We start from the raw sequence: 25,536 nt of genomic DNA on the forward strand, positions 1-25,536 counted from the left end.
CAGGCCTCCCACATGGGTCCAAGGGCCCAAGCGCTTGGATCATCCTCCCCTGCTTTCCCAGGAACATCAGCAGGGAGCTGGATTGGATGTGGAGCAACTGGGATCTGAACTGGCGCCCACATGGAAGCCGCGTTGCAGGCAGCAGCTTCACCTGCTGTGCCACAGTGCCGCCCCCGTGATTTCTTCTTTGTTGTACATTTTTCTGCTGGATTATTGGCCTTTCTTAGGGTCTTGCCTGTGTCCATTATTTATACGATAAGGAAATTAGCCCTGTGCTTGCCATGTGTGTCGCAAATAGTGCCCCCTCCACCTTGTTGATTATTTTATTTTCTGGTGTTGTATATTTAAAATTTCAAACCCAGATGTAACCTTTAGAATATATTTGGCTTTGGAACTTGCTTTGAAAGTCATTATAAACATGTACACGTTTTTCATCTAGCTCTTTTTAGCTTCCTTCTCTGTTTTGGTCTGTGAGGTGTGCAATCCAGATATTCAGATGACCCCCAAGTTGTCTCGAAGCAAGCGGTGGCGAAGTCTGCCTTTGCCCTCTGGCCTGACACGCGCCTGGGTCTTCCCCACGTGGGTGCTTATCAGCCTTGTCAGCAAACTGCAGGTGCAGCCGATGGCCTGGGGAGGCTGCAGCAGGTCACCTCGGGGCCATCGGCGAGGGAAGGAGCACCTCCAGACAGGGATGGGAGCGAGGGGTCTGCCACCCCCCATCCTGGCCTGCCCGGTGGCTGGGGCACTGAGCCCCTCCTTACTCCTCTGGTGGACCTGCAGGTCCTGCCCCTTCTTCATGACCCCTGTTCGCCTCAGGCCTTCACTCCGTGGCCTGGTTCTTGGATGCCCTCCCAAGTATTTTTCTTGCCTTCGGCTTCCTGATGCTTCGCCTCAAACTTAGAGACACGCTTCCTTGTCTCGTGGGATTCTAGTTTCTGCAGGCCGGGGTCAGGAAGGCATGGTTGCGTCCCGACTTCAGGCTGTCTTGGCAGGGCTGAGGTCTCATCTGGAGGCTCAACCAGAGAAGGCCCTGCCTCCCGTTCCTGTGTTTGGTGGCAGCATTCGGTTCCTTGCGGCTGTGGGATCCCTGGCCGCCTGCATCCTCAAAGCCAGAAAGGGAGATGGAGAGCCCTAGTGTCAGCCTGCTAGCGTGACGCAGTCATGTCCGAGCAGGATCATCCACGTGACGACCCGTGACCTTTGGTGTGCTGGGTTGGTCAGCAGTCACAGGTCCCACCTGCAGTCGAGGGCAGGGACTTCTCACAGGTGCGATTCCCAGGAGCGGGGCTCGCGGGGCACCGCTTAGAGTCCGTCCCCTGTGAGGGCCATTGTCCCTTGTGCTGTCTCCTCTCGTCTGAGCCGTGGAGCTAGGCTTATGTTCCTGTGGTACATCCCTGAATGGTCTTCTACTCCAAAGTCTGAATCAGTTAAAATTCGTAAGTCCTCACCTTAGCATTCAAGGCTCCCTTCAAGAGCAGTACAGCAGTGTCTGTCCACGTGGCCAGTGCACGTCCTCTGTGACCCAGGCTTTGTCCTGGAGCTCTGCTCCATGCGCGTGAAATGATGAATGCCAAGTATAACCTCGGCAGAACTGTCTGAAATGGCAAAAGACCAGGGACCACTGAAATGGAGGGGACTGGCCACGTAAATCTCCCTGCATCCCAGCTCAGCCACGAAGATAACGGCGGTGCCACAGTCTACACAGCGATCCTCAGAGTGCGGCCCCTGGTCCAGTAGCATCAGCATCGCCTGGGGACTTGCAGAAGCCCTGGCCCCACCCCTGAGCCCTGAGTCTGAGGGGCAGGGGTGGGTCGGGCAGCAGTCTGTGGTTAGCAGCACAGCCCCGTGCTTCTGATGCGCACTCCGTCTGGAGAGCTGCTGTTGAACGATGCACACAGTCCAGTGGAACACATCTCTACATGGCACGTGCCGTCTGAGCACGGAAGGTAGAGGGGTGTTTCCTTGTGGATGTGTGAAACCTCTCTGAAAGGATCCAGGAGAGATGAGTAAGGATGGCTGCGAGCAGGGAGGCCGAGGGGACTTTTCTCTGTGCGTCCTTTTGCTGCGTTTGGGTGCGAGTCAATTTCAGTGCAAAAACCTCGCCCTCCTTACTTCCTGTGTGGTCTCTTCCTGCCAGTCCAACGTGTCTCTCCAGTGTCCCCTGGGTTGTGGGGCATGGCTTGGTTTAGGATTCCCTGGACTCCTCTCTGCATGGCTGTGCTCAGGGCGAGTGAGCCTCCTCTGCTCCCCTCACCAGCTCTCCCTGCACCTGTCGTCTTTATTCCACTCTCGCCTCTCTGAGGGCAGGAAGTCGACCTTGAAACTTGGGCCTCCAGCACACCCTGCAGCCTGCAAGTTGGTGCCTTGAGCATGTTTTAATGAATAACAAGGCCAACAAGGGAATGAGGGACACAAGGCAGCTGGGACAGCGGACAGACCTGAGAGCTGTGACTGCCCAGGGAGGAGAATGAGAAGACAGGGAGGGGGCAGGAAAGGTGGGAGGGGCTGCAGAGGGCCTGCTGGCCACTGGGCTTTCTCTGGAGTTAGTGGGGGCACCCTGTCCTGGCAGATCCAGGATTTTGTACTATTGAGGAGGGGTACTTTTCGGACAGATGCGCTTCGTACGGGGGCGTGATCCAGGGAATGTACCACTTAAACTGACCTCACACAGGCTGGCGGAAGGGCAAACAGCCCTGCCAATGGGATTTTTCTGATTGAAACCAAGTTCAGGGTGAAGTTGCTTTTTTTGTTTAATATTAAAAGAATGTGCCCGTCATGGCCAGGCGGTCCCTGCCCTGGCTTCGTCTCGGGAAAGTGCCTGACACCTCTTACACTTTCTAACCAGATAATGAAAGAATAATTTTGGCTCCTCCATCACAGGATTCATTTCCGCATATTCCCAGGCTTCGAAATTCATCCCTTATTTTAATCTGTTCTGAGCTCTTTTCAATTGCATGAGAGAGACAGCCAAAGGTTCTGTGCACTCGTGCTGCCTGGGTTGTTGGTTTAGGTTCCTGGGGGGCAGCCTCTTTAATAACACAGTCCCTCTCTCAGCAGCAGCAGGGAGTCTGGGGGAGGGGGCGGGGCTGCACTGGGGCAGGGAGCTCCCTGACACCCTGGTGGTAATGATTGTCATTGTCAGGGTTCTACCTCTGGCGACTCCTGGTGCCTGGCAGCCTCTCTTGTTGATGGAGTCCATGTGTGAAAGGCTGGCCTCCCGCACACCTGCTTGCCTGACCACTCCAGGCCATGGATCCCTGCTCCTGAACACCTGTTCCCTGCTGAGACCCCTGAACGCTGCCAGCCTGTGCCTCCCAGACACCCTACCTGGAGTAAAGCACTCACTTGCTCACAAAGGCACTGTTATTGGTAGTGACTTTGCCTTTTTGACTTGGCCATGGCGGTTAAGAGAGGGGAGTGAATCACCTGCCCAAGCCCGGAATAGACCTGAGAGTAGCTCCACCCAGTGTAGCACTGGATTTGCCTGTTGCGTGAGTGCCTGTCAGTTCCCCACCCCTGGGGTGGGGTCCCAGGCTTCTGGGTGCTGCCTTAGGTGGCACAGTAGCATCAGTGTGGATGCTCCTGGTCTCGGGGAGACAGGGAGGGGTGCTGGCTTGGAGCAGGAGGCAGGGGGCTTCTGCACCTTTCCTGGAGCCAGGAGGCTGACTTTCAGGGTGCCTGTGAGTTGTCCTGGGGCCTCCTTGTGCTCTGTGATTTTGGAGAGTGGCAGGGGGACGTGGTGAGGCAGGTGACAAGGCCTCCTGTGTGGGGCTCACTCTTCATTCACTCAGGCTATGACAAAAAGCCCTGTAAAACTGGGTGGCTTATAAAGAACAGTAGTCCAGGGGCAAGGCAGGCAGGGTCCAGCAGGGGTTTGTAGCTGTCTCACAGGGTGGACAGTAAAGGGCAGTAAAGCTCACAAGATACTACCCCTCCACCACTCCCCCCTTCTGTTGAGACCCTCAGTGCAGGAACCAAGCGCAAACCACCCCCAGACTCCTTGCAAAACAGCTGGCAGCTCCGGCCATTGTGGCCGTCTGGGGAGTGAACCAGCAGATGGAAGACCTCTTTCTCTGCCTCTGCCTCTCTGTAACTCTACCTTTCAAATGAATAAACACATCTTTAAAAAAAACAGCTGGCAAAACAGATAAGCTGCACAGGGCAGCTTGTGAAACAGATAAGAGGAAAGTTCCCGGCAGCCTCTAAAGCCCCCTACTCCCTACTTCCCGCTCGGCTGTAAGCCCCCTACTTCCCAAGGCAGCCCATCCCCTCTTCAGCCAGATAAAAGCCCAGCCTCTTTGGGCTCTGTCGCCCCTCTCTGCTTCAGTAAAGCAACGTGTCTCTGTTGAGGGCAATCTGTCTCTTTCTGGGGGCTATGAGTGGCCAGAACTCCGAGCTATTCCAAACCCAAAAAATGGGGAGAACTCTGGTCTCCCCAGTCCTTTAGGGCAGAGTCTTGTTTTTGAGGCTTCTTCACCCATAACCCATTCACCCTCCCCACAAACCCTGCCCCTGTGCCATCGCATTGGGGTAAGGATTTCAACATGAATTTGGGGGCACAAACTCCTGTCCTAGGAGTTTGGAATCGTTTGTGTTTGAGGGTGCTGATGAGCAACGGGGCAGGAGCCCCCATGGCCATGGTGGGAGGCGAGCTCGCTGGAAAGGGGTTCCCCTTTGGAGAGTGCAAGTCGCCCAGCTGTGGGACAGCCTTGGTGGTGGGGAGGGGCTGGAGACAATCCCTGGCCCAGGCGAGTTGGGCTGTCTCGGGCAGTTCACATCCTTGAGCCCCAGTGACTGCCTCAGCAGAGGGAGGAGCCATCGGAGGTGCACCTGACAGGGGCAGGCAGGCACCTGCTGGTGGGTTGTGGGAGGAGCAGGAGCGTCCCCTTGTGCCCTCCTCCTGCCACACTGACTGCTGGGCTCCTTGCTGAATCTGCACTGCTACTTCTCTCCCTCCTTCCCTGGGTTGTCCCATGATCCTTCTGGGGCCAGGTTCCCCTCCACTGCAGGCTGCTTGCTGAGCCCTCCTGGGGGCACCAAATGCCCCGGGTATCCCTGATGCTTGGGTCCCAGCTGCCTAGGTGCTGAGCCCTTGGGCCAAGCTGTAGCCTGGTCTTGGTATTTCTTTCTTTCCTTCTGTTTTTTCTTTCTGTTCTTTTTCTCTCTGTCTTAGATCTTCTATCCACTGGTTCACTCCCCAAAGCCTGCAGTAGTCAGGACTATAACGGGCCAAGGCCAGGAACCAGCAGCTTTATTGGGGTCTCCCACATGGGTGACGGGAATCAACTACTGGAGCCATCACCACTGCCTCCCGGGTGTACATTAGCAGGAAGCTGGATCAGAAGTGGAGTAGCCGGGACTTGAACCAGGAACTGCGGATGTGGAATGCCAGCATCCCGAGTGGTCGCTTCACCTGCTGTGTCACAGTGCTGGCCCCGGCCTTGGTGTTTCGTCAAAGGCTTCCCAGGAGATTGTGGCTGCCCTGGTGGAGACTCCCTCCCCTCCCTGGAGGGAAGGCCAGTGGGATCCCCAGGGCAGCCTACGCACCTGGGAAGACTTGAGAAAGCAGGTTTCTTAGATGCTGCGGTATGTTTTGAGCCTGCTACTGGAGGTGTTTTGCAATGCCAAGTAAAATTAAGAGTGTGTCAGGCTGTGCTGCTCAGCAGCGGTGTGTGGATGAGTTGGCACGAGCGTCCTCTGGGATCCGAGTTTGAGACCACGTGGAGCTGGGCGGCAGGGCACAGCCACAGACCCGGAGCCTGCAGGGCGGCCTGCCGAGGCGGCTCCTGCACTGCTTGCTGTGTGCCTCTGAGGAGGCCACCTGCCCTCTCTGAACTCGGCGCCGGCTCTGTGCCCCCTCACTGACCGGTGGTGAGGAATAAGTGAGACCAGGTGGGAACAGGTGTTGTTCCGATTCTCCTAGATTCCCTCCCAGGTGAGCCTTCCTCGCACGGGGAGACCAGATGGCCCCCGTTCCTGGTTGCCCCTACCGTGTTGCTCCCACCTCGTCCATCCTGGCACTAGGAGCCAGCAAGCCCCCACTCCCGCAGTCCCCATCTTCCAATTCCACCCCCTTCCACTGGCTTCTGCCCTGTTCATCGCAGCCCCAGGAAAAGTGAAGCCCCACCCAGGACCCAGCCCTCTCGCCTCCATCCTCACCTGTGCCTTGCAAGCAGCTTTCTGAGACCTGTGTGGAGAGCCCCTTTTCTCTCCCCCTTGCCGGTGACCCATGGCCCCTGGCTGGCCTGGAACCACTCCTTCCATGACACACTCTCCTCTGGCCCCTCCCCACCTCTGGCCAATCGGGAGTCTCAGGGATTTCATATTCAAATCCTTCTCCCAGCTGTAGCCCCCACCCCTTCCCGCTCCCCGGGGTGGCTCATATGCTGCCACCTTGGCTCAGGCCCCTGCGTCTCACCTGGGCCATTGAGCTGGCTTCTCCGGGTGCCCTGACCTCCCTCCTGTCTTTCCTCCGTCCTCCAGGGTCAAGGCTGGTACAAAGCTCGTTGTGCTCCAGCCTTGTCTGCGCCATCAGACTCCTTCCAACTCCTCCCCTGCATGTGCCTTCCTCCCTCAATGGGCTGTGCTGTGCTCTGTGATTTTTCTAAAGGTGTATTTATTTGAAAGGCAGAGTTACTGAGAGAGATCGAGATCGATCTTCTATCTGCTGGTTCACTCCCCAGATGGCCGCAACAAACAGGCAGGTGGCAGCCAGGAGCTCCCTCAGAGCCTTCCACATGGGTGCAGGGGCCCAAGCACTTAGGCCATCTTCTGCTGCTTTCCCAGGCACATTAGCAGGGAGCTGGATGGGAAGTGGAGCAGCTGGGACTCGAACCGGCACCCATATGTGATGCTGGCCTTGCAGGCAAAAATCAGCCGCAGTACTCTCCTCCGCTGTCCCAGGCTTTGTGATTTTCCTACCCACCACATCTCCCCTCTTAAAGCTCCCTGCCTATCATCACCCCAGCCTCCTGCTGGTGATTGTTCATTTTATAGATCCCAGCTCAACTGCCACCTCCTGCCAGGAGCCTGCCCCGATTGCTCTATCCCCAGTGAGGTTAGTCTTGCCCGGTGTGGTCCTGGATCGTCTCTGCTCACAGACTTGCTGCTTCCTTAGCTGTCCCACCCCGGGTGATGTGTTGGCCTTCCCGGGACCTGGGAGCTCCTGGAGAGAAGGCTCGCGGCTGGCGCTCTGGTTTTTGTGTTCTTGCTCCCAAGTCTGCAGTGCCAGGGTGGGGCTGGAGCTCAGCAAACGATTGTAGAATGGAGCTGAATCAGTTGCTCTGCAGTTGATGGCTTGGAGCATCGGACAGGCAGCAGTGACTTCTGGAGGTTCGAGAAAGGTCTGGCGCACTCTAGGAGTTGGGGGTATTGCCGAGTCAGATGGGGGAGGCGACTTTTCCCGCCCCTGCTGTGCTGTGTTCTGACTTGAGTGCATGGACACATCTGGGATGCTGGGACTGAGCCTGTGGGAGCAGCCGTGGCACTGCAGCTCCGAGCCAGGGAGCAACCCCAGGGTCCTGGGTGTAAATTCTCGCAGCCCCCTGCCCATGACAAGCACCTGGGAAGGGTGCTGGTCCCTGGTCTCCCCTCCCCTGCACCAGCACTGCCTCTTCCTCTCCCCTGGGCTCAGCACAGGTGACTTCTTGCTTCTGGTGTGTGCCACCAGGACCTCCTTTCCCAGGCACCCCCCCTTCTGTCTGGGCAACAGGAAGCGGGTGGCTGGTGAAGTCACGGTAGCCTTGCAGAGTGGATGCCACCAGGCTTCCAAGGGGCTGTGCCTGCTGGTGGGGCAGGGGTGGACCTTCTCTGGGCCCTTTTTTGCATCCATGGTCTGTTGGAAAGGTGCAATCAAGGTCAAGCTCATTCCTAAAACCCCGTGTGTCGGTCTCCCTGTCACATCGGCCTCTGCTGTCTGTCACATGTTGGCCTTTACAGTACACACCTCAGCTTCCTGTTATACCTGTGTAGTATAATGTTCCGTATCTGAGTGTTATTATGTGGCGGGATGATATTGTCATATAGGAACACACTTCAAAAAAGCTCATGGAAGATGCATAGTATGAGAAAATAATTGTGGATCTTGGTGTTTTGCACTCAAGTAAGCAAACTTCCTGTAGCATCCCCATGTTTGTGATAAAATCCTGCTGTCACCTTTGGTCTCTTCCTGTCCCTGCTTTGAAAGCTTCACCCTCTAATGAGAGGAGGGGGGTCCCTGTGTTATCTGTGATTTCAGGCAGCCCCTGGGTTCTGGGCTGTGTCCCCCATGGATGTGGAATAGGGGCGGGGCTGTGATGTGAGGTCCTCCTGGAGCCCTCCACAGCCCTTCTGTCTGATGGGGAAAGCTAGTCCCCAGGGCGCATGCTGGCAGGAGAGCATCCCCGGCCCCTGCAGCTGAACAGGCTCTTGCCTTCCTGGGAGCCGTGTCTCTGTTTCACCCTCACGTTTTGTGTGTCAGCGGCAGAGCTCTTGAGAGGCAGAGGCGAGGAGGCGTGAGCGCCCTGCCCTGTTTCTAGCTCTGAGCACTGGCAACATCAACAAGAAGGTGGAGGCTCTGCCTGCCCCTCCCTCCCACGGCTCTGCTCCCAGCCCCAGCCCTTCTCTCCTGTTCTGCAGGTGGCTGGCTGCCTGTCCTCTTGCCCAGGGCTTTTCCAGGTGAGGGGCAGGTGCCCTGATGGGTTAATGTCAGCACACCCGCTAGTGGAGTGTGATGGGGACGGATCTCGAGGGCTCTCCTGTGCTCAGCACAGAGCACGGTGCTATAGGGAACTCAAAGCTCAAGCCTGACCCTGCCTTAGGCCCTTCCAGTGGGGGAAGAAATAGGGCTGGGGGGGGGCAGTGTGTGTTGGGAACTGCCAGGGGGACCCAGGCCTGGACTACAGTGGGGGCTGAGTGGGTGGAGGGAATGTTGTGTGGTCTGGATGGTCAGGGCCGAGTTGCTGCCCTGGGCCTTGGTTTACCCATCTGTCAAATAGGCAGATGGGTCTACTGATGGTGTCTCAGGTTGCTCCACAGTAGGAATGTGGCCAGGGAGGCTCGTTCAGGGTCTGCGCTCCCAGGCTGTGCCTGCGACCGGACTCCTGAGGTCTGGAGGGGCCCAGAATCCGGCTCTTTGTGTCTTGCCCGACCTCCAGTTCTGCCCCAGGAGGTGGGACATCGGGGGCGTTAGCCTGGGCGGAGGAGGCACCGCCCTACCTTGTGTTGGAAAAGCATTTGCTGCAGCCGGAGCATGGTGCTTGGCTGGGAGGCAGGGGCACTGTTCAGCGCTAATTGGTTACTGAATAATTTAGCCACCCAGTTAGCAGGATCAAGGGAAGCACTGTGCAACAGCAGTGCCCTTCGGAGGAGACAGGAAGGCAGCCTAGCACTCCGTGATGTGACGACGCCCCAGGCAGCTGCGATGGCTTTCTCAGCTGGTCCACTTTGAGATCCCTGAGAACCCACGTGGGAGCTGGGGCCCCTGTCAAACGGGCAGCTCTAAAGGTGCCGGCTCCTTTGCTGGCTGCAGAGCCCTGTTCGTCAGCACAGCCCACCCCGTGGAGGGCAGTGAGGGTCCGTTCCTCGCTGGCTGTCACACTTCATGTGTCTCACGGTGGTCTGCAGGGTTTGCTGAAGCAGCATGCTGGACCCCAAGGCCATGGCGTCTGACTCGAGACGGGTGGGGCAGGGCCTGGGAACAGGCATTTCTAACAAGATGCCAGGCATTGATGCCCCATTGAAGTCACTGCCTGCTTAGCCCTCTGGCCTGTGGGTGCAGGGGTTGCCAGGGACTCGGGACTTTGTTACCTCCCCAGGGCACTTATTCCCAATTGGGGACCTGTCCCCATCACCGAGATCTAGGGAATGTGAGGCCGTGAGTGTCCAGCACTGGAGAGAGCCATGGAACCCACACACTGGGGAATCGGAGGAGAGGGCGTGTGTGGGTGGGCGGGAGGCTGAGGAGAGTGGGCAGCCCCTGACTGCTATACCACGTGCTGCACACGGGGTGAGTGCAGAGGAGCGCAGTGGGGCAGCGCAGATGGGCCTGCGGACTGTGCCAGAGGTGGGCGGGGCTTCCGGGGAGCGTGGGCAGCCCGGGTGGCTCTGCAGGAGCTGGAGCTTAGAGGATCTGAAGCGTGCGGTGAGTTCAGGCTTTGCTCCGTGGTGACCTGGGAGTGAGTCAGCAGCAGTTGGCTCCCCAAAGCAGACATCTGGAAATTGACTCTTTCACATTTTGAAAAACAGATTTTTCAGTAGTAGCTCATGGCCAGTCCGTGTGACAGGATTTCAAGGCTGCTGCGTCTCAGAGATGTCTCTGTTTCCCCCATGCCCTCCCTGCAGCCCTTGAAATTTCACAATTAGAGGTTATCTCTTTTTGTCTAAAATACTCCCCTCTGCAAGAGGCTCTTGTTATATAAACCAGAGATGCCCAAGAAGGAAGGCAACTAACCTAGCATGCTGTGCCCGTGGGGAGGGGACAAGGGACAGGACAGCTTTCACAAACCTGGAGGCAGAGAGGGGAAAGGCTGGTGGGGGCAGAGAGGAAAGCAGAGTGGGTACGGGGAGAACCCCTCTGGGAGGCCCCTGTGACTAGAACGTTCTAAGGTGGCATGAGGCCGGGGCACGGGAGGGCCTCCACGTGCTGCAGGCTCCCGGAGGCCCAGCTGAGGTTCCCTGGCCACTCCTCCTCCCTCACTTTCTGCAGCCCCCTTTCAGGGCATGCTCCTGAACCTCAGACCCCAGCCTGACACCCCAGCCGCCGCCCTGGCCTGAGGGGCCGGCATGGACGCTGGACTTGCAGACAGGAAGCAGGAAGCAGCCACTCCAGTCACGCTCCACAGACACCATGTGGGAAGGGGAATCCTATCCTAGCTGTGCTCAGGGGCGATGGTCTGATGAGGTGGCGGTGAGGCCGTGTCCCTGTGATCAGTCACCTCCGTTGTCTCCTGTTTCCAAGTCGCGTTCTTATACATGGGATGGCCTCTCGGTGAGAACAGCGTCCGTGCACACAAAGGAGCCGTGGCTTCCGACAGGAAGCTGTTATGAGCCAACACGTTACTTGTGTTTGGTTTGAGACTGGCCAGACAGGTGTTTGGATGGGCTTCCTCAGAAGGCGGAGTGTCACCTGTGGGTGTGGCTGACACAGGTGTGCTCCCTAGCACCTGCCCCCTCCCGGGATGCTCTTCTAGAATGACGCAGTCTGAGAAGTTGGAGGCTTGTTTCTGTGACCAGCTGAGTATCTTTTGTTGCCCCTAATTCATTGAAGAAGAGAAAATATGCAAGGCCAGGAGGTGGTGTGGGTGGGGGTGTCGGTCCCTGTGCCTGCGTTCCCTCTCCGTCTCATGCTGTGTTGGATGCCAAGGTGGCCCCCTAGGCCTGACCTGCTGCACCTCATTCCTGACCCCACCACTGCCTGGCTGTGTGGGAACTAGGGGCAGGCCCGCCCATGTTCTGCCATCATCCATACCAACACAGACCTGGAGCTCTCACAGGGAGGTGCGTGCCGAGTGCTGGGGTCTGAGCAGGTACACTTGTGGGGAAGGCCGGCTTCCGCCTGCTCTGTCTTGTCACAAAGGATGGCGGCCTCTTGACAGAGGCTCCCAGTGCCCGTGCCTGGGAGTGCTTGCATTAGGATCCTTAAGTGGTTTTAATACTGACGATAGTTGGGACTGGAGGAAGTTGGGGACAGGCTTAAGGCGGACCCAAGCCTGCAGCCTCTTTGCCCTCTGCTCTCTGCAATGCTACTGGCTACAGAGAGACCAAAGAAGCTGATTTGCCAGTCAAAAATCCACAGAAGGACTGCAGAAGGAGGGAAGAGTTTTTAAAAGGATCTATTTTATTTGTTTGAAAGGCAGAGTAACAGAAAGCAAGTGAGTGAGCTTCCATCTGCTGGTTCGCTTCCCAAATGGTTACAATGGCCAGAACTGGGCCAGGCCAAAGCCAAGAGCTTCATCTGAGACTCCCACATAGATGTGGGGCCCCAAGCACTTGGGCTATCTTCTGCTGGTTTCCAAGGCGCATTAGCAGGGAGCAGGATCAGAAGCAGAGCAGCTGTGACTCAAACCGGTGCTCATACATATGGGATGCCGGTATCTCAGGCTGTAGCTTGACACACTGCACGACAGCGCCAGCCCCAGAGAGTGTGATTTTAAGCAGTGGAGCCTGAGTCTTGGTGTGGTAGACAAAATACTCTGGAGTTAGGAGACCTGGACACAGCTGTCAGGCCAGCCCCTTGCTATCCGCTGTGATGCGGGGCTGGAGCTGTCTGCCCCTCAGTTTCCACATCTGTAAACTGAGTGTAACTGGCCCTCCTTGTCACCCAGAGTGGCTTTGGGGATCAGGAGGGTGATGGGTAGGAAAGCTCCATGCAAGACAGGGTGCAGAACCACGGAGTATTCTTATAACAGGTTCTAGTTCTCTGTTGCTTTAGGCTTTCAGAGAGCATTCTCTCCTCTCTGATCTGGCGGACAGCAGCTGTGCAAGGCAGGCAGGGCCTGTCATAGACCGCCGTCTAAGGTTGGTGGCTCACCGCAGGCCACCACTGAGAGGTGGGCGAGCTGAGCTGGGCCCCAGCACCCCCCAGCGCAGCAACCACTGTCGCCATCCTTGGCTTCACCTCCAATCCTGACATTGTTTGCTCACTGCTTGTACCTCTGTTCTGTCCTGCACATGGGTTTCTTGCACTCTTCCCAGGTTTTTGGGTGTTGGGGGTAGATCTTGCCTTGACACCTTTGAGGTACCTTTCCATCTTCTGGAGCCTGGTGCTACCAGGCTGCCTGCGGACCTCCCCCTGCAGTGCCTCCTCCAGCCGGCCCTCCCTGGTCAGCACCCCGCACCTTGAAATTCTCCTTCCCCACTCCTGGGCTGCATTGCTGGCTGGCTGAGGCCATCAGGAGGGCCGCTGAGTGAGAGTGTGCCGCCCCTTGGGGACAGGGACTGTCTGGAGGTGACTGGACTCCTGAGGACAGGGTGGGCAGCCTTTCAGGACGAGAAGCTCTGTTGGAAGGAAGCCTGTGGGTGCCCATAGGCTGGGCATCCTGCACAGCGGCTAGCAGCCTGGGGAGCCATGACCATTGGGAAAGTCTGTTAGGGCAGGTGGCTCTTCCGCCCACTCCTTGGGCTCAGCTTCACTCACGCATTGGACTTTTATTGAGCATTCTGTGTGCATGAAATGCCATGCTGGGTGCAGTCAGCAGCAGATCACACACAGGTCACATTTCAGAATCAAAGGTGCTGGCCGGTGCCGTGGCTCAATAGGCTAATCCTCCGCCTGCGGCACCGGCACCCCAGGTTCTAGTCCCGGTCAGGGCGCTGGATTCTGTCCCGGTTGCTCCTCTTCCAGGCCAGCTCTCTGCTGTGGCCCGGGAGTGCAGTGGAGGATGGCCCAAGTGCTTGGGCCCTGCACCCCATGGGAGACCAGGAGAAGCTCCTGGCTTCGGATCAGCGCAGTGTGCCAGCCACAGCGCGCTGGCTGTGGTGGCCATTGGGGGGTGAACCAATGGCAAGGGAAGACCTTTCTCTCTGTCTCTCTCTCTCACTGTCCACTCTGCCTGTCAAAAAAAAAAAAAAAAAATCAAAGGTGCTGGGATGGGGAAGGCATAAGTGTTCTTGGAACTTGTTGTAAAGTCACCTGCTGAATCCTGGCCCAGTGAGGCTGAGGGAGGCTTCTTGGAAGAGGGTCCCTGGAAGGCCTGGGAGTGGTCACATGGAGATGAGGAAGGGGCTGGGCAGAGGGCGTGGCCTCACTGGTTCCTGCCTGCCCCCACCCCCCACCCCGAGTCTGCCCTGCTGGGACTTAGCCTCCTCCCCACCCCTCTCTCATCTCCAGCCCAGCCACTCTGCGGCAGAGAATTCTCCCAGTGTAGGATTCTGTGCCTGTCCCCGAGCCCAAGCTTGCCCTGGTGCCAAGTCCAGGACAAAGCTGGGGTGGGCTGGGACAGGGACAATGGGTACCTTTTGAGCCCTCCTGATCCGGCAGCTGCTGCTGTGAACTCTTAATCAATCGCTATGATCAAAGGCGTCATAAGCGATTGGACTTATCTTTTAGATCGCAATGGACTTGAGCACATAAAAGGCTCCTTTAGTTTAAAGTAATAGCTCCACTAGGAATGGATTAAGAGCAGGAAAATGGTGTCTTTCTGCACACCGGTGCGGCCGGCACTTTGGAGACCCAAATGCACTTGTAATCTCCTCTTGTTGCACATCAGCGCTGAGAGTCCCTGCATTTAGACAGCGGTCATGCGTGTCCCCCGTGGGCTTGGGCACCTGTAGGACGACCGTGTGGAGGGGCAGCTAGGCTGGTCAGGATGCCCAAAGCCCTTGCTCTTTTTTTTTTTAAATTAAAAAAAATTTTTTTTTGACAGGCAGAATGGACAGAGAGAGAGACAGAGAGAAAGGTCTTCCTTTTGCCGTTGGTTCACCCTCCAATGGCCACTGCGGCCGGCACGCTGTGGCTGGTGCATCGTGCTGATCTGATGGCAGGAGCCAGGTACTTCTCCTGGTCTCCCATGGGGTGCAGGGCTCAAGCACTTCGGCCATCCTCCACTGCACTCCCGGGCCACAGCAGAGAGCTGGCCTGGAAGAGGGGCAACCGGGACAGAATCCGGCGCCCCGACTGGGACTAGAACCTGGGGTGCCGGTGCTGCAGGCGGAGGATTAGCCTAGTGAGCCACGGCGCCGGCTCACCCCTGCTCTTTTAAATCCTTTGAGTGAGACCCCTCCTCAGCTGCTGGCTTCCTCCTCTCCAGTTTCCGTCCCCATCAGCAACAGGAGTCCAGGCAGTGGTGAGCAGCAACCATCCCCAAGAGCTCCCTGAATTTGTCCCTGGAATAAGCACTGTGGGGGGGCCTGGAAAGCTCATGGTTTCTGTGCCAAGACGAGCTCCGTCTCACACCCATGCGCGGCTGGGCTTGGCAGTGTGTGGGAATGGGTCCACACTCTGGAGGGCAGTTCAGCGGGAGCTAGGGAATTTCCAGACACACCCACGTCCTTGGACCCAGGACTCCTGGCTCGTTCCAGGTGGGCCCAGTCCGATCTTGACTGGGGATCCTTCGGAGCAGAGACGCCCCTTGGGCTGGGGTCCGAAGTGGAGATGAGGCTGGGGGATCCGTCATCTGCTGGATTGGAAGACAGAGGAAGGGGCCCAAAAGCCAGGGGTTGCAGGCAGCCTCTAGAAGCTGGAGAAGGCAAGAAGTGAGTCCCTCTTGGAGCCTCTGGAAGGCTCCCTGCCTTGGGGGCACCTGGATTCCAGCCCAGTGAGACCCGCGTCAGACTGCTGACTGCTGGAACTGCAAGACGATAAGTTGGCATTGCTTGAGGCTCTGGTTCCTAGAAGGTGAATGTGTGGCTCCAGATGGTTTTGAGAAACGCTCCCAGCCTGGTTGGAACGGGACACGTAGCCATGCCTGGAGGAGACCCGTTCACTCCCCATGAGGTGTGGTGCTGTGGGGGAGCAGACCCTCCGCCCTGTGGCCCAAAGTTCATTTTGCAGAGGCTGGGTGGAGTGTCCACTGTGGGCCAGGTGAGTGGAATGGACGTGGTCCCTGCCCTGAGGGTTGGGGTCTTTGTGGCAAGTTTGGCCATCGTTCTCCCCTGTGGCTGTGTCACCTCCATGGCCTCTGTTGTCCATGACACTCGCAGGCCCTTTGCCCTCTGGGGCTCCTTGGGTCTGGGCTGGGTCTCATCCCCCGTGCTGGAGGCCGGCCAGCAGGTGTGGACCCCTCCAGGGTGGACAGGATTGGACGCACCTGCCTGCCGACAGGCCCATGCTGCTCTCCAGCTTCTGCCGAGGGCTGGGTGACTCGGCCTGTGTGTGGGAGCAGTGTGGGCCGCCCCAGTGCACGGCACCCCACGCTCGCTGCCTCCTGCCTGCAAGACTCACTCGTCACCTTCCCCAGCCGTCCCGGCAGGACCTGGTGTGCCATGTGGCAAGGACTTCTGGCCACCTGAGGACCAGAAGCACCTTCCAGGCCCCTTTAGCCACCCTTGTGGACCTTAAGGGTACAGGAAGCAAAGGAAAAGGTGGAGACGCGAGCTCTGTCCTGGGGTTGTCGAGGACAGAGACAGCTCGGCTTCCCTCTTCTCGGCTGTTCCCTGTGTGCGTGCCCAGCGTGTTTTGGGGATCATACTCGAGGCAGGGGGATGAGTTCCCCTTCTCGTGCTCACTCGCAGCACGTATGGCCAGGGTACTGTGACTTGGGCTGTGGGGGGTCACAGAGCAGCTCACGGGCGCTCCTCAATCCTGCTTGCACCGTGTCCAGCTGCAGGTGCAGTGCCCGACCTCCGGACCTCTCTGCTTCCTTCTGTGTCTGCTTCTGCTGTCCCCCGTCACTGATCCATCCCTCCAGGCCTCCTCTCTGGGCCAGTTGTGCTACACACGTGTGTGCATGCGTGTGTGTGCATGTGTCTGTGTGTGTGTGTGTGAGCAGAAGCGGCAGCGGGTGTCCAGGAGGAGAGCATGGTGCTGCCGTCTTCACCTCCATGTGGCTATGGAGCAGCATCTTCACTGGGGGAAAGGGGCAGGGGGCTCTGGAACTGGCGGCCAGGCAGCCACTGTCCCTGTCCTGGGGGAGGGGCTGCCAGCTGCCAGAGGTGTGGGAATGAGGTAGGTGGGGTCCGACCCCCTCACTGTCGAACTGCATGACCTTGGTCATTAAACTTTTCCAAACCTCGGTTGTCTAGGCTGTCAAAGCTGGGGTGCCCTTGGAGCTGGGGTGATGCCCGGGATGTGTAGTTGAGTTCTGACTCTCAACTTGCCTTTTCTGACCCCTGTGGTAGTGGCACCTGATGGTGTCTGAGCCGCCACCACGGGGACACCAGGCAGCCAAGCAGAAAGAGGCGCCGATCCGGGGCTAGGGTGTCGTGGTGGCCGCAGTGACTGACGCGAGGAGGTGCCTGCCTCCTGACGGCTGTCACTGGTTTGGAAGTGTCAGGGTATTCTAGAATGTTCCAGGGTATTCTAGAGACTTGACTCAGGCTTTTGTTGACGTCCTATTCCCTGGGGCCAGCCCAGCGGGGCTGCCCGACTGCCCTCGGGGTGGAGCCGGCTTGTCAGGCAGGCCTGGCAGCTCTGCTGTCCACGAGTGTCTCTTCCTGCTCCTGTCTCCATTGTCCCTCACCTCATCTTTGCTCAGCCGCCTCCCACGCCTGCTTCCTGGGTCAGGCCTCCTCCGCCTCTGTTCCCTGTCCTTTTTCTGTCAACCTCAGCATCTTGCGAGCCGTCTCCCAGCCTGGGTGCAAAGTGACTTTCCTGTCTCACCCCCAGGCCCTTCCCCTCTGGTGAAGGTCTTTTCAGAGAAGCCTGCATCCCTCAGAAGCCCCCCACCCCGGAAGCTCTGGCAGGTGCCCGATCACGGCCCCTGGTGACTGCTGGCTCCAGCAGGGTGGGGGCGGGCAGGCTCAGGGATGAACGCAGAGGCTGCTGGGTGAGGGCAGATAAGAGGCCCCTGGGAACGGAGTGTGCAAGCAGACAGTGAAGGGCGTGTGCACGGAGTCCAGAGGGGCCTGGGGGTGGGGGTGTCTAGCCACCCATGGAGACAGGGCTGTGGGTGTGCACGCATTGCTCTCGCCATTGGGTCTGGAGCTAGGGAGAGACTGCCCCTCACCTCAGGCCTCAGAATGGAATTCTAGGAAGCATGGGAAAGAGAGCTTAACTTGGGGGATTTCTTACCGGTAACAGCAGGGGGCCAGGGCAGATTGAAATCTGGGGTCAGGTTGGAGAAGGGGCTGTGCTTGGGATGTAGAGGGCTGGGTGGCATCCTGTAGCAGAGCCCATCCTTCTGTCCGGCCCCTGTGATAGCCTTGGCTCCTCCAATGGTCCATGTGCCCCTGCCCCCACCCCAGGAAAGTCAGCTGTGCCGGGGGGTGGGGGGTGGTGCCGAAGAACACGGCAAAGCGAGGGAAACGTTCTCTGGGCAGTGAGAATGGCACGAGCCTGGCGCCTCATTTCCCAGAACGCCCTCCCCAGCCTTGCTGTGTACCCAGGGCCTCGGGTTATCTGTTGGAGGTGGGGGAGGTGCCCTCAGCCAGGCAGACCCACAGGGCAGCTCGGCCCCAGGAGCCTGGCTGTTGCCGCAGGAGGGGGCAGCGGGAAGAAGCAGCAGAGCAGGAGAGCTGGAAGCGCCCCCGCCCCAGCCACGCTCAGACTCGGCCTTGGAGAACTGGGGGAAGGTGCATGCAGACAAATCTTGGTTTTTATGTCCTTTGCCACAAAAGGGAAGTGTGTGGCATTTGAAAAAAGACTTTAAAAGACATTTTGTGGCTTGTCAGTTGTCTGGGGAATGATCGCACCTGGGCTGCTATGCAGAGGGTTAGACCCTCAGTGTGTCAGAGCGTGAGAGGCCCCCACCCGTCCTTTAAGTTTTCAGAGGGGGCATTGTGGAGATTCAGAGATGGAAAGCCATGGCCCAGGGTCCCATAGCCAGAAGCTGGCAGAACCAGGGCCTTTGTAGGTGGTTCACCACTGTGCAAGATGGATTCAGGGACTGGGCGGCGGACCTGGCTTCAGACTCTGGACCTCAGATGTGGTCCTCCAGGCTGGGGCTGGGACCCCCTTCAGCCTCCCAGGTTGGAACCAAGGCCTGGAGGGGGTGGGGACAGAAACATCTGCCCCTGGACACAGCAAAGAGATGCTGTACAGAATGGGAGGGGCTTGGGGTGCAGGCCGTGGGTGGGTGCTGGTGAGCCAGGAGCTGCATAGCAGTACACAGGGCGGCCGGCACAGGCGCCTGGGAGTGGCATGTAGGTGCTCAGTACCTAAGGGAGCCACGGGCGTCGCCATGCCGGAACGTTCTGTGACGGCCATCCTAGAACAGCACCTCCAGGCACGTGAGGATCTGCTTGGAAAGGCAGTTCCTAGCTCTGAAACGGGAAACAAAGAGAATGCCAAGAGCTCCTTGTAGTCTTGCAGGCACCAGCTCCCAGCCTCTGATTCTTGCTTTCTGTTTCCTGCAAGAGAGGCCAAGAGGGCTCCAAATCCAGCCTGTGCAGCACAGACCTGCGGCAGCTCCTCCCCAAGCATCCTCCACCCTTCCCCATCTTTGCTCTTAATAACCGCAAGCTCAGGGTTACCAAGGTCTTCCTGTTGCTATAGTGAGAGGTGACAGCGCCAGCCTTCCAAAGCGCTGGACCCTTGGCTTAGAGGAAAAACACAATCTGGGTTGCTTTATTTTTGGGTTTGACTGAGCAGATTTAATGCACTATTTTCCAGCCTTTGCAACGGCGGTAGTTTGTGCTCAAATTGCACGGAACCATCATGATAATGAATATCTGGCAACTGGGGAGGCTGGGGAGGGCTGCTGAGAGTATAAAGAAGGCAAATCTGAAATTGCAAAAATGATAAAACGTCATCAGGAAACTCCAGCAGATGACAAAAACACGTGTGGTTACGTGATCGCGACACAGCCTTCGTAGTGCTTCCGAATTACAGCCCGATGATTCGCTTCCTTAGACGTGCACTTGGCAGCTTCGAGACACAGTGTGCACAAAACTGGGCTGGTGGTTTTATGAAGTTCAGATGTCAGAAGCACCTTTCTGTGTGACTGCATTATCTCAAGAAGGATTAGTTTTGCTGGTTGTGTTGTTGCATGTAATCTCATAAAACCTTCTCCTACTTTTCCTTTTGTCTTTTTTAAAATGTTTATTTATTTGAAAGGTGAAGAGAGATGGAAAATTGATTTCTCTCTTCTGGTTCACTCCCCAAATGGCTACAATGGCTAGGGCTGCGTCAGGCTGAAGCCAGGAGCTTTTTCCAGGTCTCCCTTGTAGGTACAGAGGCCCAAGCACTTGGGCCATGTTCTGCTGCCTTCCCAGGCATATTAGCAGGGAGCTTCACTGGAAATCGGGCAGCCGGGACTGGAACTGTCACCCATATGGGATGTAGGCACTGGGGGGCAGAGGCTTTACCCGCTACACCACAACGCCACAACCTCTACCCCTGCTGGGTCTCTTGAATCCACATGCGGTCTCCATAGAACCAGCTCTGTCTAAAATCTACTTCTCTGGTTTCTGCAAGGACCTGCCTTGTCCCTGTTCCCCACCAGCTCCCCCGACCCTCTGTCATACACACCAGCTATGCTTGTCAAAAGGTGGTCTCAGCCCAGTGGTGAGCTTGTTGGAAATGCAAACCCTTAGACCCCAGCTGGGCCCCCTGAGTCAGCACCTGCAGCTGGGCGAGATCCCTGGGTGCTTTGTAAACACGCTGAAGCTGGAGAAGCGCTGAGCCCCAGCACGTTCCCCAGGGCTCCGGGAGTGGGCCTAGCCAGGTGTCCAGCCTGCTGAGTAGGGGTGTGGGAGGCGGTGCATAGGAAGGGGCTGGGCCAGTGGGATGTTCCACAGGTGGTAGGCAGCTGTGGGTCAGGGACTTCAGAGACTAGGGAGAGGAGGAGGAGGCCTGTGAGGGAATTCTGCAAACCAGATCCACAGAAGATGCAGGACTGAAATCTGGGAGCCCAGTTGGCTCTTACGGGCAGGATTGTGGCTGGGGAGCACAATCCCCACTCTCCTCGGTCCCATTTTGTAGATGACTGAGCTGAGGCACGGAGTCACACAGCTAAGAGGGGTGGAGCTGGGTTGCAAACCTGGTGTCAGAGTCCATACTTTTAATTTTTAAAATTTTTTTATTTTTATTTTTTGATAGGCAGAGTTAGAGAGGTCTTCCCTCCGTTGGTTAACCCCCCAAATGGCCACCACGGCCGGCGCTGTGCCTATCCAAAGCCAGAAGCCAGGTGCTTCCTCCTGGTCTCCCATGCGGGTGCAGGGCCCAAGCACTTGGGCCATCCTCCACTGCACTCCCGGGCCACAGCAGAGAGCTGGACTAGAAGAGGAGCAACCGGGACTAGAATCTGGTGCCCATATGGGATGCCAGTGCCATAGGCGGAGGATTAACCCAGTGAGCCATGGCGCTGGCCCCATACTTCTTTTTATTATTATTAACTTGAAAAGCAGAAAGAGATATTCCATCTGCTGGTTCCCTCCCCAGATGGCTGCAATGGCTGGGGCTGGGCCAAGCTGAAGCCAGGAGCCAGGAGCCAGGAACTCCATCCAGATCTACTTTGTGGGTGGTGTGGCAGGGACCCATCTTGAGCCATCACCCACTGTTTCCCAGGTACGCTGGGGAGCTGGGTCAGAAGCACAGGAGCCTCGAGTCTGACCGGCACTCCAGTATGGGATGTGGGCATCCCAGTGGTATCTTAATCCACAGTGCCACAGCACCCAGAGCCACGCTGAGATTCAGCCTCCAAAGTACAGGGTGGATGACAGAAGAAAAGGCCGAAAGGGATGAGTTCCTACAATCTACAATAAGCAAGAGTTTTTTGTTTTATTGTGTTTATTTAAAAAAAAAAACTTATTTACTCAAACAGTGACAGAGAGCTTCCATAAGCTGACTCACTCTTCTAAGTGGCTGTAATGGCCAGGGCAGAGCCAGGCCAAAGCCAGGAGCTTCATCCGGCTTTCCCACATGGGTGGCAGGAACCCAAGCTCTTGGGCCATTTTCCACTGCTTTTCCCTAGGCCGTTTGCACAGAGCTGGATCAGAAACCGAGCAGCAGGGGCTTGAAGTGGCACCCGTATGGGATACTGGTGTCGCAGGTGTCAGCTTTATCCACTATGCCGTGACCCCAGCCCCTGCCTCATTGTGTTGAAAGCTCACAACAGCCCTGGCGGGCTGGGGTTGTTACTGATGTTGCCGAGGGGGAGGCAGTGATCCCTGGTGATGCCTGAATTACCAGGATTGAAAGAGTTACTAACTGCCAAGGTCAGGATTCAAACCCGGGATGTGCTGTGTTCCAGGGATGTTCTCTCTACCGGGCACACATCAGTGAGCAAGGCGTGCAGTCCTGTCTGAGACCGCTTGTCTCCCTCCCACCTCCTGCCACAACCGGAGACACATTCCTATCACCTGCGTGTGATGGGGGCACACACGGGCACATCTGAGCTGCTCTTCCTCCATCCGTAGAGTTCTGCAGCGTTAGGGCTGGCGGTGCCTGGCATAGCATTTAATCCACCTGCCTCAGTGGAGGCGGCAGAGGCCCGCAGAGCTGCCGTGACTTGTCGGAGGTCACTCAGCCGGCTCCTGACAGATCTGGAGCTCTCTCGATGACAAGGGGCCGTGTTTGTTCCCCAGGGCCTGGGCGGCCAGCTTACACCATGCTGCTGCCGGAGGATGCAAAAGATGAACCTATACTAAAAAAATAAAAAACACCTTATAAATAATATCTATTTGCTATTTGCTGCCAAAGACCTAAGCCATGTAGAAGGGCATCTGGAAACACTTGAGACCGCACCCCTCCTGCCATCCAGCCCTCCCCAGGCCGTCTCCCCAGGGGTGGCCACTTAGCAGCGCCGTCTCCAATGGCTCCTGAATTTCCCTGCCAGCCGTTGGGTTGTGTAGGATCCATGCCACAGCAAGGCTATTTTTAACAAGCATCCCAGGCTTCAGGGGGTTGAGGAGAGGGGAAGAAAAAAAAATATTCCATTTGTATATTTTTAATCCGTGCACACTGGAGCAGGCAGTGGCTTTGCTGTCCCTGCCACCAAGGCTTGTGGGTAATTGATTAGCCTCTCTGGGTGCAGGGTAATCCTTCTCTCCCCCTGACGAGGCTGGGGCCGGAAAGGGTTCAGGCAACGTTTGCAGGGGGCCGTGGTGGTCTCAGCTGGCTGCTTCCTCATCCTACCTGCCCCCAGCCCTCCCCCACCTCCTCCCTGCAGCCTTGGAAATCCTGGCTGGCTCTCCCAGGGTGGAGGAGGCCTGGGAACCTGACTCCTCGTGCCAAGCTCGAATTTAGAAACGTCTCCAGCCAGAGGCTGGCGTCTGTCCCACTTGGGCTTTGGGCAGGGGGCGTCGTCACGCTCGCTGCCTTCCATGGGCTGTAGCCCACTTTGGATACAAACGCAGAGGCTTTAGGCCAAGGAGCTGCCATTGGAGCCCATGCTCGGGCACCAGGAGCGGCCAGGGCCTGGAGGTGGGTGGACAGCAAGGAGAGAGGAGAAAGATGTCAGAGTTGGACTAGGCAACGTGGCCATGGGGGAGGGGTCCCGGCTCCCCACCCTACCTGCCACGATCTGTTTGCTACATCTCTTGCCTGGTTGCCCAGGACTAGCGTTGCCTGCAGCCCCGTGGTGGGTGAGGCTGTGCCCTGCTCTGAGCCGTTCTGCCCTCCCCTTTTCCACCTCTTGATTCCCCAGCCTGTGGGACAGGAGGGAGGCGGCCTGGGCGTGGCTCACTCTGTCTGCTGTGTCTGAGTCGTCAGCCCCTCCAGGTTGCACCTGTAAAGCCTGCCTCTGGGTAACACCTCCCACCTGCCCCTGCAATGCCCGCTGATGGGGCCGTGCCAGTTTTGCATTTTCCTGCTTGCTTTCCAAGGTGGGTGCCATGCACCCAGAGATTCCAGCCTTAAATTGCCGCCCTCCTAGGTCACAGACACTGTGCTTTAGCCCTCTGCAAGCCCTGCTTTCTTACAAAGCAGTTCCTACAAGGAGAGGTGTTGTTTTCCTTCACACAGGTCTCAGATGTTTAATAAACACCTCGCCGAGGCAGGCAGCCCTCTCAGACCACGGATGATGGGGTGGGAGGCGTTCTGTCTTCCTTACCTCCCACCACTGCAGGTTGGGCCTGGGACCCAAAAGGCTTGCACGTGAATTCAGCTGTCTGGGGAGGAGCCTGCCTTCCTGCAGCTGCATGCGAGACTTCCCCCAGGCTGATCCCAAGCCAGCATCACGGCCCCCATGGCCTTGCCCCATCCTTCCCTCCCCTGCCTGCGCCTCGGAGGAGAAAAGCACTAAGAAGTGGTCCGAAGGCTGGACAGATGTTGCCTCTGTCTTCTGGAAGCAGCGTGGTAAACACTCAGTCAGTCACTATACGGATGAACGGGTGGGTGAAGAATCGAGGTGGCCAGTGAGTGAAGGAGCACATGGAAACTCGGTCTCGGCTCCAGAGGAACTTGACATTCAGAGGAAAGCGAAAGGTCTTGTAGGACGGCGGCACCGTGGGACTGGGTGGAGGGGACCCTTGGGATCTGACTCGTTCCTGCTGTTATGGGAAGGGACCCGCAGGCTCAGAGGGGGAGGGGAGTGGGGAGGGTGGGGTGGGGTGGTGGCTGCAGTGCCTGTGTGACAGACTGTGGAGGTCAGAACATGGCCAGATCGCCCGGGCTGGCAAGATCCCAAACCGAGTGCGAGGCTGCCCCGAGTGTCCCCTGTCCTTGGAAAAATTGTCTTTTCATATGGTTGGGAGTGGATGGTGCAATTTTTCTTCGAGGGTTAATTGTTTTGCTGACAGCACAGATAATTAGGAGTGAGAATCCTGCAGTGAGGGCGACAGCACCATCTGCCGTGCGTGTGTTTCACCCCCACCTTGCAGGAGGGCCTGGGAGTGCCCCGTCCCCACCCCAGCCGCAATGCGTGCACTATCCCTGTCTGCTTCTGGGGCCGGCAGTCCGGTGACCATGCAGCAGGTGCACTGGGGTGGCGGCCGGCTTCTTAGGGGTGCAGACTCTTCACCCACCATCGTGGCTTCTCCTGCGTATCGCAGGCTCACTGAAAGCCGTGGGACTCCGTGCTGGTGCTTGGAGGTGATATTTTTTCTGCTCGTGGGCCAATGCTTTGAGGCCTCTGTTGACCGGTGGTGAGCGTTTAGGTCTGCACTGAGGTACGTGGCTGCCCTGGCTCTCACGACCAAGTAGGAGTTCCCAGGCTGTGAGTTCCTGTGTGTCAAGAATCAAGCAGAGAATCCCACTGCCCAGAAGCTGCAATCTCTCTCCGTGTGGGCAGGATTTTTGTGGGTTTTCCCTGTCCTTTTGGAAATACATTGCATGTACAAGAGAACGTATGAAATACACAAGTACCTTTGCAAGGTGACACTCGTAATGGCTGTGGTTTTTTTTTGAAAGATTTATTTATTTGAAAGTCAGAATTATACAGAGAAGGAGAGGCAGAGAGAGAGAAGTCTTCCATCTGATGTTTCACTCCTCAAATGGCTGCAACGCCTGGAGCTGTGCCAATCTGAAGCCAGGGGCTTCTTCCAGGTCTCCCATGTGGATGCAGGGGTCCAAGGACTTGGGCCATCTTCTATTGCTTTCCCAGGCCATAGCAAAGAGCTGGATTGGAAGAGGAGCAGCCGGGTCTAGAACCGGTGCCCATATGGGATGCTTACACTGCTGGCAGCAGCTTTACCCACTACGCCATAGTGCCGGCCCCGGCTTTGAGTTTTCAAAGGGGCTTTTCAGCCACACTGTTGCCCTGTGCAGAAGGTCCTCGGAGACCTGGCGGCCGCGGTATCCAGGAGGCCCGGCCGCCCCACGTCTGTGGCTCTTGGTCATGGTCACGACCACTGCCTTCCTGCCTGAGCAGCTTCTGCTGACCCAGGGCCCCACGCTCCCCTCCTCACTCTGTCTTCCCTGGTCACTCTTTTCTGGTCACTCTGTCCTCCCTGGGCTTGCTGCTCATAGACCCCTCCCATCAGGGGAGAAACCAAATGTGGGGTTCTCTCCCCCACCCCCACAGCCAGGCATGTGGTTCTGTTCTCCTTTCCCACGCCCACTGAACCCCAGCACCTAAGGGG

The 25,536-nt window shown here is 57.4% G+C and overlaps 1 protein-coding gene across 5 annotated transcripts in view; it reads left to right on the forward strand.

Moving 5' to 3' along the window:
• ZBTB7C (zinc finger and BTB domain containing 7C) overlaps positions 1-25,536 on the forward strand; it is a 310,443-nt gene that overhangs the window by 43,294 nt on the left and 241,613 nt on the right. The gene's annotated exons all lie outside the window — the stretch shown is intronic.

The sequence above is a fragment of the Oryctolagus cuniculus genome, chromosome 10, assembly GCF_051225735.1.
Source record: "Oryctolagus cuniculus isolate XC-2025 breed Fujian yellow rabbit chromosome 10, ASM5122573v1, whole genome shotgun sequence".
NCBI classification, from domain to species: domain Eukaryota; kingdom Metazoa; phylum Chordata; class Mammalia; order Lagomorpha; family Leporidae; genus Oryctolagus; species Oryctolagus cuniculus.